General features: G+C 49.0%; 1 protein-coding gene across 1 annotated transcript in view; it reads left to right on the top strand.

Moving 5' to 3' along the window:
* Tmem132b (transmembrane protein 132B) overlaps window positions 1–15,644 on the top strand; it is a 276,790-nt gene that overhangs the window by 76,186 nt on the left and 184,960 nt on the right. The gene's annotated exons all lie outside the window — the stretch shown is intronic.

Below are 15,644 nucleotides of genomic sequence, written 5' to 3'. Positions count from 1 at the left end.
AGACTCACTGTGGAGGGGGAGGGGGACGTGCCAGAGGTGCCGACTTGTTCACGTGTTCTTGAAAAGGGAGTGAGGATTAAGAAAGAGACGAGAGACAGAAGATAGAGCTGGGGGGAGGGGCTTCCAGTGACTACTGGCAACAGCCTCAAGTTTATTACTCAAAGTCCGTATATACCCCAATCAAAAGGGGAGGGCAGAAGACGTCCTTCCCACGATATAAGGAACAAGCAAGCATAATTACTTCCTTACATCTCAGAACTCCTGGTAACCACGCCAAATGTCAAACACCCTGTTGTCTGGTCCTTGAGCAGCAGGACATCCAGTAGCCACATCTTTGGCCAAACATCTTGTTATTTGTCCTTGAGGAGCAAGAATAGGTTTGAACTCTCTGACCTTTAGTCAAGACGGAATGGATTTAAAACTGTGGGCTCCCACAGGAAGGAGAAGGAGGAAGGCTAGGAAGGGTATGGGTAGGAGGGAGAGGAGGAGGGGTAGGAGGAAGAAGGGAAGGAGAGGGAGAAGAGCGAAGATGGCGAAGGGAAGGAGGGAGATGAGGATGATGATGAGGAGGAGGAAGTTCCCAAGGAGAAGCTCCTATGCTGAATGACTCAGTGACCACACAGGTCCACAGGGACCTGACAGAGGTCACTTGCTCCATAGCATGATTGTCTTCAACAGCACCTTCTCTCCCTTCCCTGGACTCTCCCAAGGCCTCTGTGCCCTCTGAGCTTTTGGTCTCTGTGCCCTCTGATCCTTTGGCCTCTGTGCCCTCCGAGCCTTTGACCTCTGTGTCCTCTGAGCCTTTGGCCTCTGTGCCCTCTGAGCCTTTGGCCTCTGTGCCCTCTGAGCAGCCCATCCTTTCCTCCCAGGAACTTCACACAGCCCCTGTATCTGCAGGGCTCATGAGAGAGGCCATTCTCTGCAGATGCCTTTACAGGCAATGGAGAGAAAATCGGAGCAAATCCACAGCTGGCCCACGTTAAACTTCGATTTATTCTGTTGGTGCTAATTGTAATCTTTATTTGGTCCCAAGTGATTCATTCTTATCGTTCTTATTATAGCTGAGAAAATTAATTTTTATTTTACCATAAGGGTGGCTGTAATAGTCTGGGTTCAGGGAGGGATTGCTTTAATAAGATTTATCAGCCAGCTTCGAGACAGTTGGCTTCCATTAGCAGGTGGAGCCGGCCTGTTGCAGGATGTGGGGGGCATCAGAGGGGCCTGGTGGCATGGCTGGGGTGGGATGGTGGTGGGGGGGAACTGAGCTAGAAGAGGAGGTCTGTTTACTGTGTACAGTGCTCGAGTTTTCCTCCTGTCCTTGTCTGCGGTGGGGAGTCTGTGAGTGGTATCCAGCTGAGCCCTGCCTCCTTGGGTGACTTACATGGAGAGGAATACATTTAAAAACATCATGAGCTGCTGCTGTGACCCCATGGAACTTATCTTCAGGATCCAGGCCTTGCATACATCTAGGGGCTCTGGGGGTGTGGTCGTGGGAGTAGAGATACACACAGTCTTTCAGTTACAAGTCCAAGTTGCCTGGATTGGGTGCCCTTCAGATGCTGTGATAAAAGCATGACCAAGACAGCTTATAGAAGAAAGAGGTTATTGGGGCCTACAGTTCCAGCAAGAGCTCACCATGGTGAGGGAGGCACGGCAGCCAAAACAGGAAGCTGGGAGATCTCATCTCCAACTACTTAAACGAAGTAGAAAGGACAGGAAGTAAGGTGAGGATATAGATCCTCAAAGCCCACCCCCAGTGACATACTTCCTCCAGCAAGATGTCACCTCTTCAAGGTTTCATAACCTCCTCAAACAGCGCCACCTGCTGGAGACCAAGTGTTTGAATACATGAGCCTGTGGGGGTATTTCTCGTTCAACCCACTACAGCTGGGAGACAGTGATGTGGCTGTCACGAGTGGTCCCACGACATCCAGAATACCGTGTTGTATACTGCTCTGTAACGTAGGAATCAGGAGCCTAGGAGAGGAGCCCAAAGGTCTTTGTGCGTGGAATACTGACTCAGGGCTGTTTGATTTTGGGGAGAGAACCTGGAGGTTGTGGCTTTTCTGTGTCTGTAGTATAGTTACTAATCAAATGTTTACAGTTAGATCCCCACACCTTTAGTCACCAGGGGAAGGCAAATTCAAACCAAGGCTTAGCATCCCACTGAGAAGTTGATGGGGTGACAGAAGCAAGCAGTGATAGTATCCAGTGTTGGTGAGGATGCAGCCAAGTGACATTCCTCTCGGTGGGTTGGGTGTTGGCTGTAAAATGGAGAAGTGGCTTTGAGAACAGTTGGTAGGTTCTTACAATGCACCGCTGCCACAGGACCTGGCCCTTCTACTTCTAAATCTGCCTGAAGGAAATGGAGGCGTGGGTGTGCAGGTCCTGACAGTGCTGCCCTCCATTGCCTCAAACTGGAGATAATACAATCGTGTATCATGTGACAGAGGCATGAACACACCTGTTGAGCCCGTGAATGTGTTGTGTGTGCTGGTTAGGTTTAACTGTCAACGCGATAAAACCTCGATTCACCTCATTTAGAGTCTTAGTGAGGAACGATCTAGGTCAGCTTGGCTCGTGGTGGGAATCTCTGTGGGGGATTATCTTGATAATCAATGCAGGAAGACCCAGTCCCTCATGGGAGGCACTGTTCCCTAGACAGGGAACCATGGACAGTATGAGAGAGAAGGAATCTAGCCAAGAGCAAGCAAGCAACAGGCAGGATTCATTTCTACTCTTGACTGTGGATGTCCTGTGACCAGTGGCTTCTAGCTCTTCTCACGGTGACTCAAGTGGACTGTCATCTGGAAGTGTGTGCTAAGATAAACCCTGTCTTTCCTAAGCTGATTTCTTGCCCGGGTGTTTTTTTTTTTTTTTAATCACAGCACCATGAAAGACAGTTAGATCAGAGGGTCTTGCAGATAATCACACCAGGTGAGAGGAGCCAGACTGGGGGCTGACCCAGGGTTTATGCTAGGTGATAGCAATGGGGTCCTTGGGATATGTGGGTGCATTTTGTGGTCTGGAAAGCAAATGTCGGCAAGCCTGTTTACATAGTTAAAGCCATGATACACACATATGGTTCTAATTCAGACTATAAATGTAATTTTAAAGAAAAGCAAACCCTGTCCAACCTTAGCCACTGTTTTTTTCTTGTAGTAAGTCAAAATTAGACCCCTTCCCTGTGTTTAGAGATATTTTACACATGAAAAGCATATCAATGTATTGTCTATGCCTCCTTGCATACGCATACACACACACACATACACATTTTCACAACATATATTCTCTATATAGTTTAGTTTGCACTGAATACAGTATCAGGTAATTCTCCTCTGTACATTATTTTTATCACGGGGCCTGCAATGTTTATATATATATATTTATTTATTTATTATTTATACAATATTCTGTCTGCTTGTATGCCTGCAGGCCAGACGAGGGCACCAGACCTCATTACAGATGGTTGTGAGCCACCATGTGGTTGCTGGGAATTGAACTCAGGACCTTTGGAAGAGCAGGCAGTGCTCTTAACCACTGAGCCATCTCTCCAGCCCCGGCCTGCAATGTTTTTGAGAACCGTGATTGTGCAGTCCATCACACGCCTGGCCTACGACACGTATGGCTTCTCTAGTTGTTAGCTGGTACAGAAGAAACAGACAAAAAAAAACCCCTTGCCTTCATTTCTTCTTAACATCACTGTGACTCTTAGCTTTCCAGTGTTGCAGGGTTGCCTACTGTGGGCCGTATCTGTCGTAGGCAGTTGTGAGGGTGAGCTGGGCTCAGCTTCCAAAAGCTCCATTAGAACCAGAGCACCCGCCTCTAGCCTGTGGACACTTACCTCCGTGGCTGCTGATGTAAAGATTCATTCCAGGAGTCCTGAGTGTGGCCGTTCACATCTGGGCAGGTAACTTCCCAAGAAGGGTACTGAGAAGTGGGAGCAGTCTCTCCAAGGCCAGATGTGTTAATTTTGGATGGCCATTGTCAAATTTTGCTCCCCGAGAGCTCTGAATGAAATACATCCACATAGCTATTGCATGTTGAGTCGTCCAGGGTTTCTGATCTCCATCAGCCTGGGAAGAGCGATGTGCTGGTTTTGGAGTTCAACTCAAATGGGGTACTGACCAAATTCTTCTGAGCCAGTTCTTGCCCTGTGCCTGCTGGGTAGATGGTACCAGCTTGAAATATGAAATGGGGCTCTCTGAGGTCATTTCAGCGGAGAAGACTGGTGACTGGCGGCAGACGTTGTAGCCTGGGTCCCCATCCCACACTTACTGTCGGGCACACCGGGTGCTGTGGATGAATTCTGGGAACACAGCTGCCTCTTGCTCACTTTCCCAACGTTTTGGGAGCATATGGGTGAGGGCACATCAAAAACAGGAGGCCAGCATGGAGCCAGCACCCTCCTCACAGAAGCCTTAGATTCTCATTCCATCAGGGAAGCTGTTAGGCTTAGGAGAAGTGGCCATGTGCAACGCCCCCAGACCAGGCAGAAAGGCAGGACAACCCTGCGCAGCCTTTTCCCTCGTTTTGGCGCTCTCTCTCCTTTTCCCCCTTGAGACAGGGTTTTTCTGTTTAACAGTCCTGGCTGTCCTGGAACTCACTTCGTAGACCAGATCATTTTCACTCTTAATCTTTAATTTTATTACACGTGTGTGTGTGTGTGTGTGTGTGTGTGTGTGTGTGTGTGTGATGACATCTGTACCACAACACAAGTAGGAAAACCAGAGCACAACTTCCAGGAGTGGGTTTTCTCCTACCTTGTAGGGCCCTGGGGATTGTACTCAGTTCTCCAGACTTGGCAGCGAGCACCTTTGCCCACTAAACCATCTTGCCAGGCTTCAAGTCCCTTAAACGTCCTGAATGGGGGGAGGGTCACACGTCCCCTTTATTACCAAGATTTTCCCAAAGGGAGAGAAAAGAGACAGATCCCGGGAGAGGCAATTTACGAACGCCTAAGTTGAGCAAAGGACTCTGGAGGGCCTGGAGTCTGGCCTCTTCCCATGCCTTTAAGAGCCACGGGACGCGCATGTGTGCTCTGCTCTCTTGCCTTGATTGAGTGGGCTCAGGCTCAGAGGTGCCCACTTTAGGACTTCGGATTTGACTGCAGAAACTTCACACTCTCCCTGAGGACCTGCTCTCAATAAAGAAAGCCCGAGCCCAAATCGGAGCCCACCCTGATTTTTCTGTTGTCTGGGCAACTGTGTAGTCTGCTCTAGCTTGATGCTGTTTTGTGGGATGTGGAGGTCAGTATGGGGGGGGCTGTCTGAATGGGGATGAAGATTAAGGCCCCAGACTCAGCTCCAGGGTCTCTGGGAAATGACACATGGCTTCTGTCTCCATCAGAGCCCTGGCAGTTTTGGGTCAAGTCACCGCTCCTGGTAACACAGGCCATGCTTATCTCTCTTGGCGCTAGCTTTTAAAGGTTTCCTTCTACTGGTGCCCCTCAGCACACAGGTGGCCCATGAAAGAGGAATCAGAGACAGTTTATAATTTTTAAAAATGCTATGCACATGGGTGTTTTACCTGTGTTTAAGTCTGTGTGCATTTCCCACAGAGACTAGAAGAGGGCATCAGATCACGCAGAACTGGAGTTAGAGATGGTTCTTAATTGCTATGTAGGTGCTGGGAATTAAACCCAGTCCTTTGGAAGAGCAGCCAGTGCTCTTAACCACCAAGTCATTTCTCTAGCACCCAGGGAACATTTTTTAGTCTGGGGTTGGAATGAGTACCCTAGAGTGTAGACATGTGTGACGTAGCAGACAGACTTTCCCCTGAGGACTGTGATGGGCTGGCAGATGCCCCCTACTCTGTGCTGTGACTTCTTGGGGTGAGAGGTATGGACAGAGGGGAGCAGGTCACCATCCCTGCCATTGCTGCTGTCTCTGGCTGTTACCCTGAAGCCCATGGCTTCAGTACATCACAAGACCCTGTGTGTGGTGGCAAATCCAGGTCAGGGATGTGGGGCATGGGTGTTTCCCTGCTGGGTTATGTGTTCAGTCTTCAGGGCAGAGAATTGTCCCTTGTTACTGTTTGCTGGTCCCTACCTCCCAGTCTGGGGGTGGTGACCCTTTTTGCCTGAAGCCCACCAAGTTGTGATTTTGGGGACATGAAGAGACTGGACTCGTAGGTCTGCTGTGCCATGCCCAAAGGCTTCCCGTGGGAGGGCAGGAGTGCAATGCGACAAGAGCCCCACCACCTCAAAGTCTTTTCTTCTCTCCAAAGCCAGGCCCAGCACCTGCTTTGCTCTGTGTTGACAGTTGAGGCCAGCAGGTGGCGGTATTGTTCTGTGAGCCCAGTTGGGGCAGCCAAGGACAGGCAGCCAGGGCTGTCCCCTGTGGCCTGCACCTGCTTGTGGCTGCGCGCCTGCCTCCTTCCCAGCTCATGGCCGCACATACAATACAATCTGTACGACATTCCAGGAAAAGAGACTGCAGGATTTTGGGGATATATTTTCCCTGCTACTGGGATTCTTCACAGTGAGTGGTTTTACTTCTGATTTGGCTCCTACCAATGTGTCTATTCCTCGCCCTCCTCATAGGTTTCTTTCCCATAAACTTCGGGGTCATAGGATCAGTTAAAGGCCTCTGTTGAGCCTCTCTTTGCCTTGGTTAGGATCTGGAACCAGCTAGAGGGGGCTGGCTCCACCCCTTCCCCGCTGTGTGGCCTCAGACTAGTTTCTTAACATCTCTGTGCTCCCACTTCAACATTTCTAAATAGCTTTAGGATTATATTACAAATTCACGTGACAATCATATATTGGTATTAGTAATTAGAAAAATGATGTGGGTTTTTTTTTTGCATTTATGTGTTTATGTATTTATTTTCTTGTATGTATCAGGGCATGTATACCACAATGTATAAGCAGAGATCATAGGACAACTTGCAGGTATCGATTCTTTCCTACCCAAGGATCACACTCAGGTTGTCAGGATTGGTCCCAAGCACTTTACCTGCTGAGCCTTCTCTCTGGCTGTTGCTACCAAATCTCATTCATTGGCTACATTTAGTTGCATCGACCCCAGCCAGCACTGCACTCCTCTTTCTGGAGACCTGGCAGCCCTCAAATTGGTACTAGCCCCTTAATAAGGCATGTTGTATATTCTTTCATTGCATTCTCTGGAACCTTGGAGACAGGGTTTCTTTGTGTAGCTCTGGCTGTTCTGGAACTCGCTCTGTAGATGAGGCTGGCCTTGAACTCACAGAGATCCTGCTGCCTCTCCCTCCCGAGAGCTGGGCTTAAAGGTGTGTGTGTGTGTGTGCCATCATGTCTGGTCCCCCCCATTTTTTTAAAAATCTTTCTTTCTTTCCGCCTGGAAGTCCCTCTGCAGCAGGGTGGAGCTGAGCATGGTGCTGCATAGCTTTAATTCCAGCACTCGGGAGGCGGAGGCAGGAGGATGTCTGCAAGTCTGAGGCCAGGCTGTCTACATAGAGAGTAGACATCAGGGAGACATCAGGGAGACCAGCACTCGGGAGGCGGAGGCAGGAGGATGTATGCAAGTCTGAGGCCAGGCTGTCTACATAGAGAGTTGTGGGACACCAGGGAGACAGCGAGACCATGAGAGGAGGGTCTCTGAGTAGTTAGACACATTGGTCCCCTGGACTGTCAGGGTCACACGGTCGAGTGCCCCTCCGCAGAAACTCTGTGGAGCTCTGCAGGGAGAGGCTGTGTCCTCGCTTTGCTTACTTCCCCTGCTTGCTTCCTGTTTTGGAAAACAGTAGAGGGCTTTTGAAATTGCTTCTGTGAGTGGCTTTGGGTCCCTGAACCAGCGGCTAAGTGTGACTTGTTGTTCACGTGTATGTTATATGTCCCTTTTTCCCCCTCCGTGTAAAATGACCACAGACTAGGTGACATCAAGCACAAGGAATTGATACTTGCACACCGAGGCCAGAAACCCACATTCTACCCAAATGCCTCTTTCAACTTCCTGCTCAGTCCAGAAGGGCTAGAAGGAAGGGGCCCTTGAGTGTCTGTTCTGCCATCTATGATAATCTTGTTTCAGCCAGAGTGGTTGGTTATTATCTGAGGTTGCCTCTCTCATCAGCGCGATGTGCGTGAGACGTTGGTCAGTGAGCCTCTGTCATTTGATCTGTTGACTAGGCCATTCAACACCCCCATCCCAGTCCATCTACCCACTGGGCTATTCGAGGACATTTCTAAGCAAGTGGGGAGATGGTGCTGGGAACGCCGAATCCAGCTGGGCCTGAAGCCTGAAGCCAATGTTGACTGACCTTAGTTCTAACTCTGTGAAGACCTATATAACTTGAAAAAGAGGGGCCGCTGAGGAGGCTCAGCTGGTAAGGGTACATGACACCAAACCTAATGGCTTGAGTTCAAGCTCCAGAACGTATATGGTAGAAGGAGCTGTCCTCTGACTGCCTCTCACATGCTGTGGCACATACATGTACATACATATATGTACATAGATTAGAAATGGTAAAGATTCATTTTGCGTGTGACATGTGTACATGCATGTGGAGGTCAGAGGTCAACTTTAGGCCTCCTTGTCAATTACTCTCCAGCCTGTTTTTGAGGCAGAGTCTTTCACTGAACTTGGAGACTGTGGATGAGCCCCAGAGATCCTCTTTTTTTTTAATTTTTTTTTATTGAGAAAAGGAAAAAAAAAGTTTCCGCCTCCTCCCAGCCTCCCATTTCCCTCCCCCTCCTCCCACCCTTCTCCCCCTCCCCCTCTCCTCTCCCCCTCCCTCTCCAGTCCAAAGAGCAGTCAGGGTTCCCTGCCCTGTGGAAAGTCCAAGGTCCTCCCCCCCTCCGTCCATGTCTAGGAAGGTGAACATCCAAACTGGCTAGGCTCCCACCAAGCCGGAACATGAAGTAGGATCAAAACCCTTTGCCATTGTCCTTGGCTTCTCATCAGTCCTCATTGTTCTCCATTTTCAGAGAGTCCGGTTTTATCCCATGCTTTTTCAGTCACAGTCCAGCTGGCCTTGGTGAGCTCCCAATAAATCAGCCCCACTGTCTCAGTGGGTGGGTGCACCCCTCGTGGTCCTGACATCCTTGCTCGTGTTCTCCCTCCATCCGCTCCTCATTGGGACCTTGGAAGCTCAGTCCCCCAGAGATCCTCTTACTTCTACCTCCTGTTGCTAGGATTATAGATGTGAGCCACCATACCTGGCTTTTCATATGGGTGTTGGGGACTGAAATTTGGGTCCTTATGTTTGTGTGCCAAAACTTTGAAAGAATAATATATACCCTTAAATCATATAAAATTTACCAATTTACTTATTATTTTATGTGTATGCATATGTGTACCTGTGTGAGTTTATCTGCACCATGTGCATGCAGTACCCATGGAGGCCAGAAGAGGGCATTGATCCCCCTGGACCGGTTGTGAACCACCATGTGGGAGCTAGGGATAGAACCTGGGTCCTCTCCAAGAGCAGCCAATGCTCTTAAGCACTGAGCCATCTTTCCAGTCCCCAAACAATCAGTTTTTATTTCAGTAATGAACAAATGAAGGGGAAGCCTTGTTTCAGTTAGTGAGAAGTCTCTCCGTGTGACACTCCCTCAGACTTGCATGGTGGCTTTACTTGGTCACCTCATGGCTGGTGGGTAGAAGTGACAGAGAGAGACTGTCTTAGTGTATAAGTGGAGGTGACAGGCAGCTCGGGGACTCCTGCCTAGGAACCTCTCCGCCCCCTGTGGACCTCATCTGCTCTCTCATCAGACAGCAGCAGGGCTGTCAGGATCGTTTAGCCGGTGTCTCTCTCTTTCTTAAATGTCTCCAAGGTGCCCAATTTAGAATAAATATAAATGGAAATTAGGATGAGGTCCTGAGAGAACCCTACCGTCGAGCAGCTGACAGTGTCTATAGGAGGTCAGCATTACTGTCATGAGGAGAGCTATAGAATCCATTTAATGAGGACCTTTCTACATCTGCTGCTCCGTGGAAATCTTTCACGCGGGTTTAACGCTCCCTGCATTTGCCATCCGTCTTGGTTTCCTCCTGGCTAACGGCAGCTGGCTATGTTAAGTATGAGCCCTGCGGTTTGAGTCTTTCTAGGAGCAGGGCCACAGCTGTTCAAACCTCAAGGAGCCAGTGCTGGTGGGTTAGCCAGTGTGTTATTTACTGTCTTATTGCTGTGGCAAAATGAATGACAGGAGCAACTGCAGGCAGGGAGGGTTTATTTGGGCTCACACTTTGAGGGTGCGGTCCATCGCGGAGAGGAAGGCATGGCGGCGGGAGCTGGAGGCAGCTGGTCACATCGGAGACATGGATGCGGGAGCTCAGCTCACTCTCTCCTTTGTAATTAAGTCATCAACTGTGGACAGAGGGGTTGATGTGTGCACGCCACGGCCCACATGTGGGGGTCAGAGGGCAGTTTTCAGAGCTGGTTCTCACCTTTCACCTTGTTAAGTCAGGGTCTCTCTAGTGGTTTTTAGCACTATGTTGTATATTCAGGCCAGGTGTACCTTGAACTTCTAGATGATTCTCCTGTCTCTACCATCCATCTCTCCCGAAGAGTTTTAGGATTGTAGATGCATGCCACCACACCTGGATTTTTTTCTTTCTTTTTGAAAAATTATTATTTATTTATCTTTATTTTTCTGTGCATTGGTATTTTGCCACATGCATGTCTGAGTGAGGGTGTCAGAGCCCCTGGAACTGGAGTCACAAACAGTTGTGAGTTGCCATGTGCGCGCTGGGAAACAAAGCAACGAACCTGGGTCTTCTAGAAGAGCAGCCAGTGCTCTTAGCTGCTGAGCCATCTCTCCAGATCCCCTTTTAAAATGTGGTCTCTAGAGATCAACCTGGGGTTTCCAGGGTTGCCAGGCTAAAGTCTTTAGCTGTTGAGCCATCTTCCTGGCCTTGCTTATTCAGTTCAGGACTCCAGGGCATGTGCCGGTGCCACCCACACTCAGAGTAGCGTTTTCTTCCTTGGATAAACTTCTCTGGGAACACCTGCAGGACAGACCCAGAAGCGTGCCTTCTAGGTAATTCTAAAATCCTGCCGAGTTGGCAACGAAAGGATCAGCCGCCCCAAGGGCTCATCTTCAGCTGCCATAAAAGCTCCCAACCGTGGGTTGAGTCCATCAAAGATGACCTCTCACAAATGCTCTGCAGACATTCCCCCCTCATTCAGACATCCCACCCCATCTTATCTGCAGACATGTCCCCTCTATCTCTCTTGCTGATGGGTGAGGTCCTTTGGCTGCTTTGATGCTTTGTTCCTGCCCCCGGCTCTATGGGGATGCCGGGGAATGTGTACGATCAGTCTGCCACTTTAGGTTGAATTCTATATCTTTGTTTTGTAAAGGCAGAGTGTCAATATTTCTCTTAGAATAAGCAACACATGTTCGTTCCGGAGAACTTGAAAATTATCTACATAGTAGAATATAGAAGGTTGAGAGGCACCTTGGGGCATGCACCCGGAGCCTCAGCCCTGCTAACAAGAGTCTGTCTAGGCTGTGGGATGAGAAAGTTGAGTGAATACTTTGATACCAGGTTGGAAAGTGTCAAAGACAGCCAGCTGAGCTAGCTAGCCATGTTTTGCTCTGGGAGCCAAAGCAAGTGCCACAGAGCAGTTAACTTTGGCAATCATTTTCCAGGAGCCTGGACAGGAAGTCTTAGGTCATGGTGTCAGCTGATCTAGTTTCTTCTGGGGCATCTCTGCCTGTCTGACTGGTGGCAGCTGTCTTCCCGTGTCTTCCAGGGTCCTCTGTCTGTGTTTGTATGCACCCTGACTCCTTCTCTTTCTTTTCATAAGGACAACTGTCATGTTGGGTTAGGATTAATTCAGATGACTTCACTGAAACCGAATTGCCTCGTCCAAGACTTTTTCCAAATACAGCCACATTCTGGGGACCGCAGGGTTTGGCATTTGCAGCATACGATTGTCTTAGTTACTTTTCCAATGCCCGTGATAAAACGCCATGGCAAAAGCAACTCAAGGCAGAAGGGGTTGATTTGGCTCACAGTTTGAGGAGTAGAGTCTATAATGGCATAAAGGTCCTGGCGACAGGAGCATGAGGTGGCTGGTCACATGACATCCACAGTCAGGAAGCAGAGAGAGATGCATGCTGGTGCCCAGCTCATTCTCTCCTCCTTAGTCCATCTGGAACCTCAGCCCATGGGATGGTTGCCAACTGCAGTAAGCATAGTTCTTCTACTGCATTCAACCTAATCAGGATAGTCCTTCACAGGCATACCAGAGGTTTGTCTCCTAGCTGGGTCTAGACCCTGTCAAGTTAAGAGTCAACTTGAGAAATGTAATGGAACTCTGACGTATTAAGCTGTTTTGGGGAAACACACTGAGTTCCACTGCGAAGCACTGGGTACAGCATTGAAGGCTCTAAACTAGCCCCCGAGTGCTTTGGGCATAAAGCACGAGTGGAAACATCATAAGAATATAGACGGCAGCAGAGAGACGTAATAGAGATACAGGGACCAGGAGACATGGGAGAACGTGGTTTAGAGAAGATGGTTATCTAATAGGATAGTCTCCGCAGCCAAGGATCATGCCAGGAATAAGTAAGGATTAATAGCTAGGGAAGTTGGGGAGCAGTGGAGGGTGTGTGGGCTTCCTGATGGGGAGCATTCAACCAATATACACACAAACCAGTACCTACTGAGAAAATGATAGCCCTTCCTCCAGCAACCATTAATAGCCAAAAGTCACCCACGAAGAAGGGTATGTTACCTCCTACCCACCCCCAATCCAAAAATAAAGGAAACTCAGAGAGCCATACATAAGAAAACATGAAAGTAAAAGGGGACTTATAGAGAAGAAGGGGAAAGGAGAGGGTGAGAGAGAGAGAGAGAGAGAGAGAGAGAGAGAGAGAGCCAGCGTGTCAAAGTGACTAAAATCCATTATATATGTGTATGGGATTGTTAAACAAGCAAACCCCCCTGCAAGGCTAAAGTCAAATCAGTCCATCCACTGGCTGAGTCCAGGGCTCACCGGTTTTTAACTTCTGTTGGGTTCTTAATGTACATTTTTTTTCATGGAGAGAAACCCCAGCCAGAATCAAGAATTAAATATGGAGATGGACTCGTGTGCACACATCCATGTGCACATTGCCATCCACAGAAACAGGGTGTCTTAGGCTTTCTATTGCTGTAAAGAGAAACAACGACCATGGCAACTCTTATAAAGGAAAACATTTAATTGGGACTGGCTTATAGTTCAGGGGTTTAGTCTGTCATCATCTTGGTGGGACAATGGCAGTGTGCAGGCAGACTTGGTTCTGGAAAAGGAGCTGAGGGTTTTATATTTTGATCTTCAGGTAGTAAGAAAAGCAACTGACTTGAGCTTCTAAGACTTCAAAGCCCGCCCCCACAGTGACATATTTCCTCCAGCAAGACCACACCTACTTTAACAAGCTCACTCCCTATGGACCAAGCATTCAAACATGAGACTCTTTGGGGACCATTTCTATTCAATCCACCACACAGGGTGAGAGTGGAGGTGACCCTACATTATACTTTAGGGTACTGGGGAGCTATGGCGACAGCAAGGCCAATGGCCTTGTCCTCTGTGGAGTCACATCCCTTGGACTGTTGTCTGCTGTGGCAGCCCTGCCTTGCACGGGAGGACCATGTCGGGATCAGCTCAGTCCAGTCAGTGCTGTGTGAGTGTTGTGGTATCCCTCCATGTCCCAAGGGAAGAACTGGGCTTGCTTTCATGCCATGGAGAGTGTGGGCTGTAAGAGCTGGGTTTGTTACTCCCCTGAGTCCACTCAGTGTGCGGTTGGCTGGTGGAGTTAATTTCTGGCAGCACACGAGTGATTAATGGCAAGATTCTGCTTGGTTAGATCCACATTGGGCATTTACTGTCTGTATGAGTCTCAGTGACCTGTGAAGCTTCCTGAGGATGATGATGACAGTGGTGATGGTGGTGGTGACGGTGATGATACTGTCACTGATGGTAGTGATGATGGTGGTGGTGATGATTGCAGTGATGATAATGATGATGTGATGATAGTATTGATGATGGTGATGGTGATGAAGATGGTGATATTGGTAGTGATGACAGTGTTGATGATGGCAATTACATTCTTGTTTTCCTTTGCCTTTAGTTTTCTATATTTTATCTTGTTTTTGTTGCTATAATATGCACTTACCTCTAGAAGTCAGTGGACAAGCTGGTTTATGTTTCAGCACTGGTTCACAAGGCTGCTGTCTCTGCCCTGATTATTCCCTTTCTGAGTGCATGCATGGTGCTCACTCAGTGCTCAGTAGTGTCCTTGAGCCTTCAGTGCTTCTTCCTACCCATGCTAATTTGAATCCTCTTTGGAAAAGAGAAAAAAAAAATCTGGCCTCAAAGACTGTATTTCCTGCATCCCTCAACTAATGTTGGTGCTCACAAAGACCCCTCTCCGTCCTGTCTTCAGGACCATGAAACTCGTACAAGTGTAGTTATACCCAGTTGCTCAGGTGCCGGGGGTTACCAGCAGATGGTAAAGGCCACCGTTGGACACACTGGTGAGGAGTTTGTCTTCCCGGTGGTTTTGAAAGACCTGACAGGCTGGGCCCCTGGAGAGAACGATTTCTGTGTCTGGGTCTCATGCCCATGCTGTCTGTGGGAACTGGAGAGAGACGCAGCTGCAGCAACACCCTGTGTCCAGGCAGATGACCCTCAGCCACACAGCTGGCCAGTCATTTCCAAGGTAGTGCTCCTAGAGACTGTTTTCCAGGTCTTTCTTTGGGGCTCAAGGCTTCAGGTCCTATCAGTCTTGACCAAAGCCCATGTTTAGAAGGTGTTTGTAGCCAAGCACAGCGTGATATACAGCATCTCTCTTTGGCTCTCCTGGCACCCCGTGAGTGACTTCATCACGGGTGCTCCTTCATCCCCTCCTCTATCTCAACCTGAGCTCTCCTTGAGACTTCCTCAGAGCCACCTGCGCTTGCTCTTTTGCTTGGAAGCATCAGGGATCACAGAATCTCCCTGGCACACCCTGTGCTGTCTCAGAACCTGGGCTTAACTGTTTGGCCCCCATGGAAGCCAGGATGAGCAGTCCTTCCTGCTGGCTTCCTGAAACCTTTCTCATTTCCTGCCTTGTTGCCTGTCTCCTGCCTTCTGATGGCAATAAGCTCTCTAAGAAGAAGCAGACCAACAGGGCCATGTGTCGTAGTCCACTCAGGGCCGTGTGTTGTAGTCCACCCATGGGCTGTGTGTCGTAGTCCACCCATGGGCTGTGTGTCGTAGTCCACTCAGGGCCGTGTGTTGTAGTCCACTCAGGGCTGTGTGTCGTAGTCCACCCATGGGCTCAGGTCCGCCTGCGGATGGGAAAAAGAATGTGTGCTTCTCTATGACACTTCGGAATCAGGGAGAAATGTTAGCTTCTCAGGCCAGGGCTGGGAATGCTTCCCAGGACAGTCTCAGGGCTTCATAAATGCTCTTAAATCAAGGTAGCGTATTAGATTACTATCTAGTTGGGGGAGAGAATGTGAGCTCAGCTGTGAATGTCTCTGACTGTCCATAGAGACGGTGAGACAACATTTATGTCACATTTTGCTTGATTGATGGTGGGACGGGAGTGAGGCCTCATATGGATGTGTCTGATAAAACAGAGGCTTTGCCTACAACAGAGAGAAGGACCAGCCTTAGGATCCTCGTGAATCAGTGTTTTGAGTGACATAGCATATCCACATGAAAGATGAAAGAACAAACCAATCCAC

This window comes from Alexandromys fortis, unplaced genomic scaffold (assembly GCF_014885135.2).
Source record: "Alexandromys fortis isolate MF-2015 unplaced genomic scaffold, M_Fortis_MF-2015_v1.1 scaffold_56, whole genome shotgun sequence".
Taxonomy (NCBI): Eukaryota; Metazoa; Chordata; class Mammalia; order Rodentia; family Cricetidae; genus Alexandromys; species Alexandromys fortis.
The sequence above is the reverse complement of the archived record's forward strand: the minus strand, read 5'-3'. Positions and strand labels throughout refer to the sequence as shown.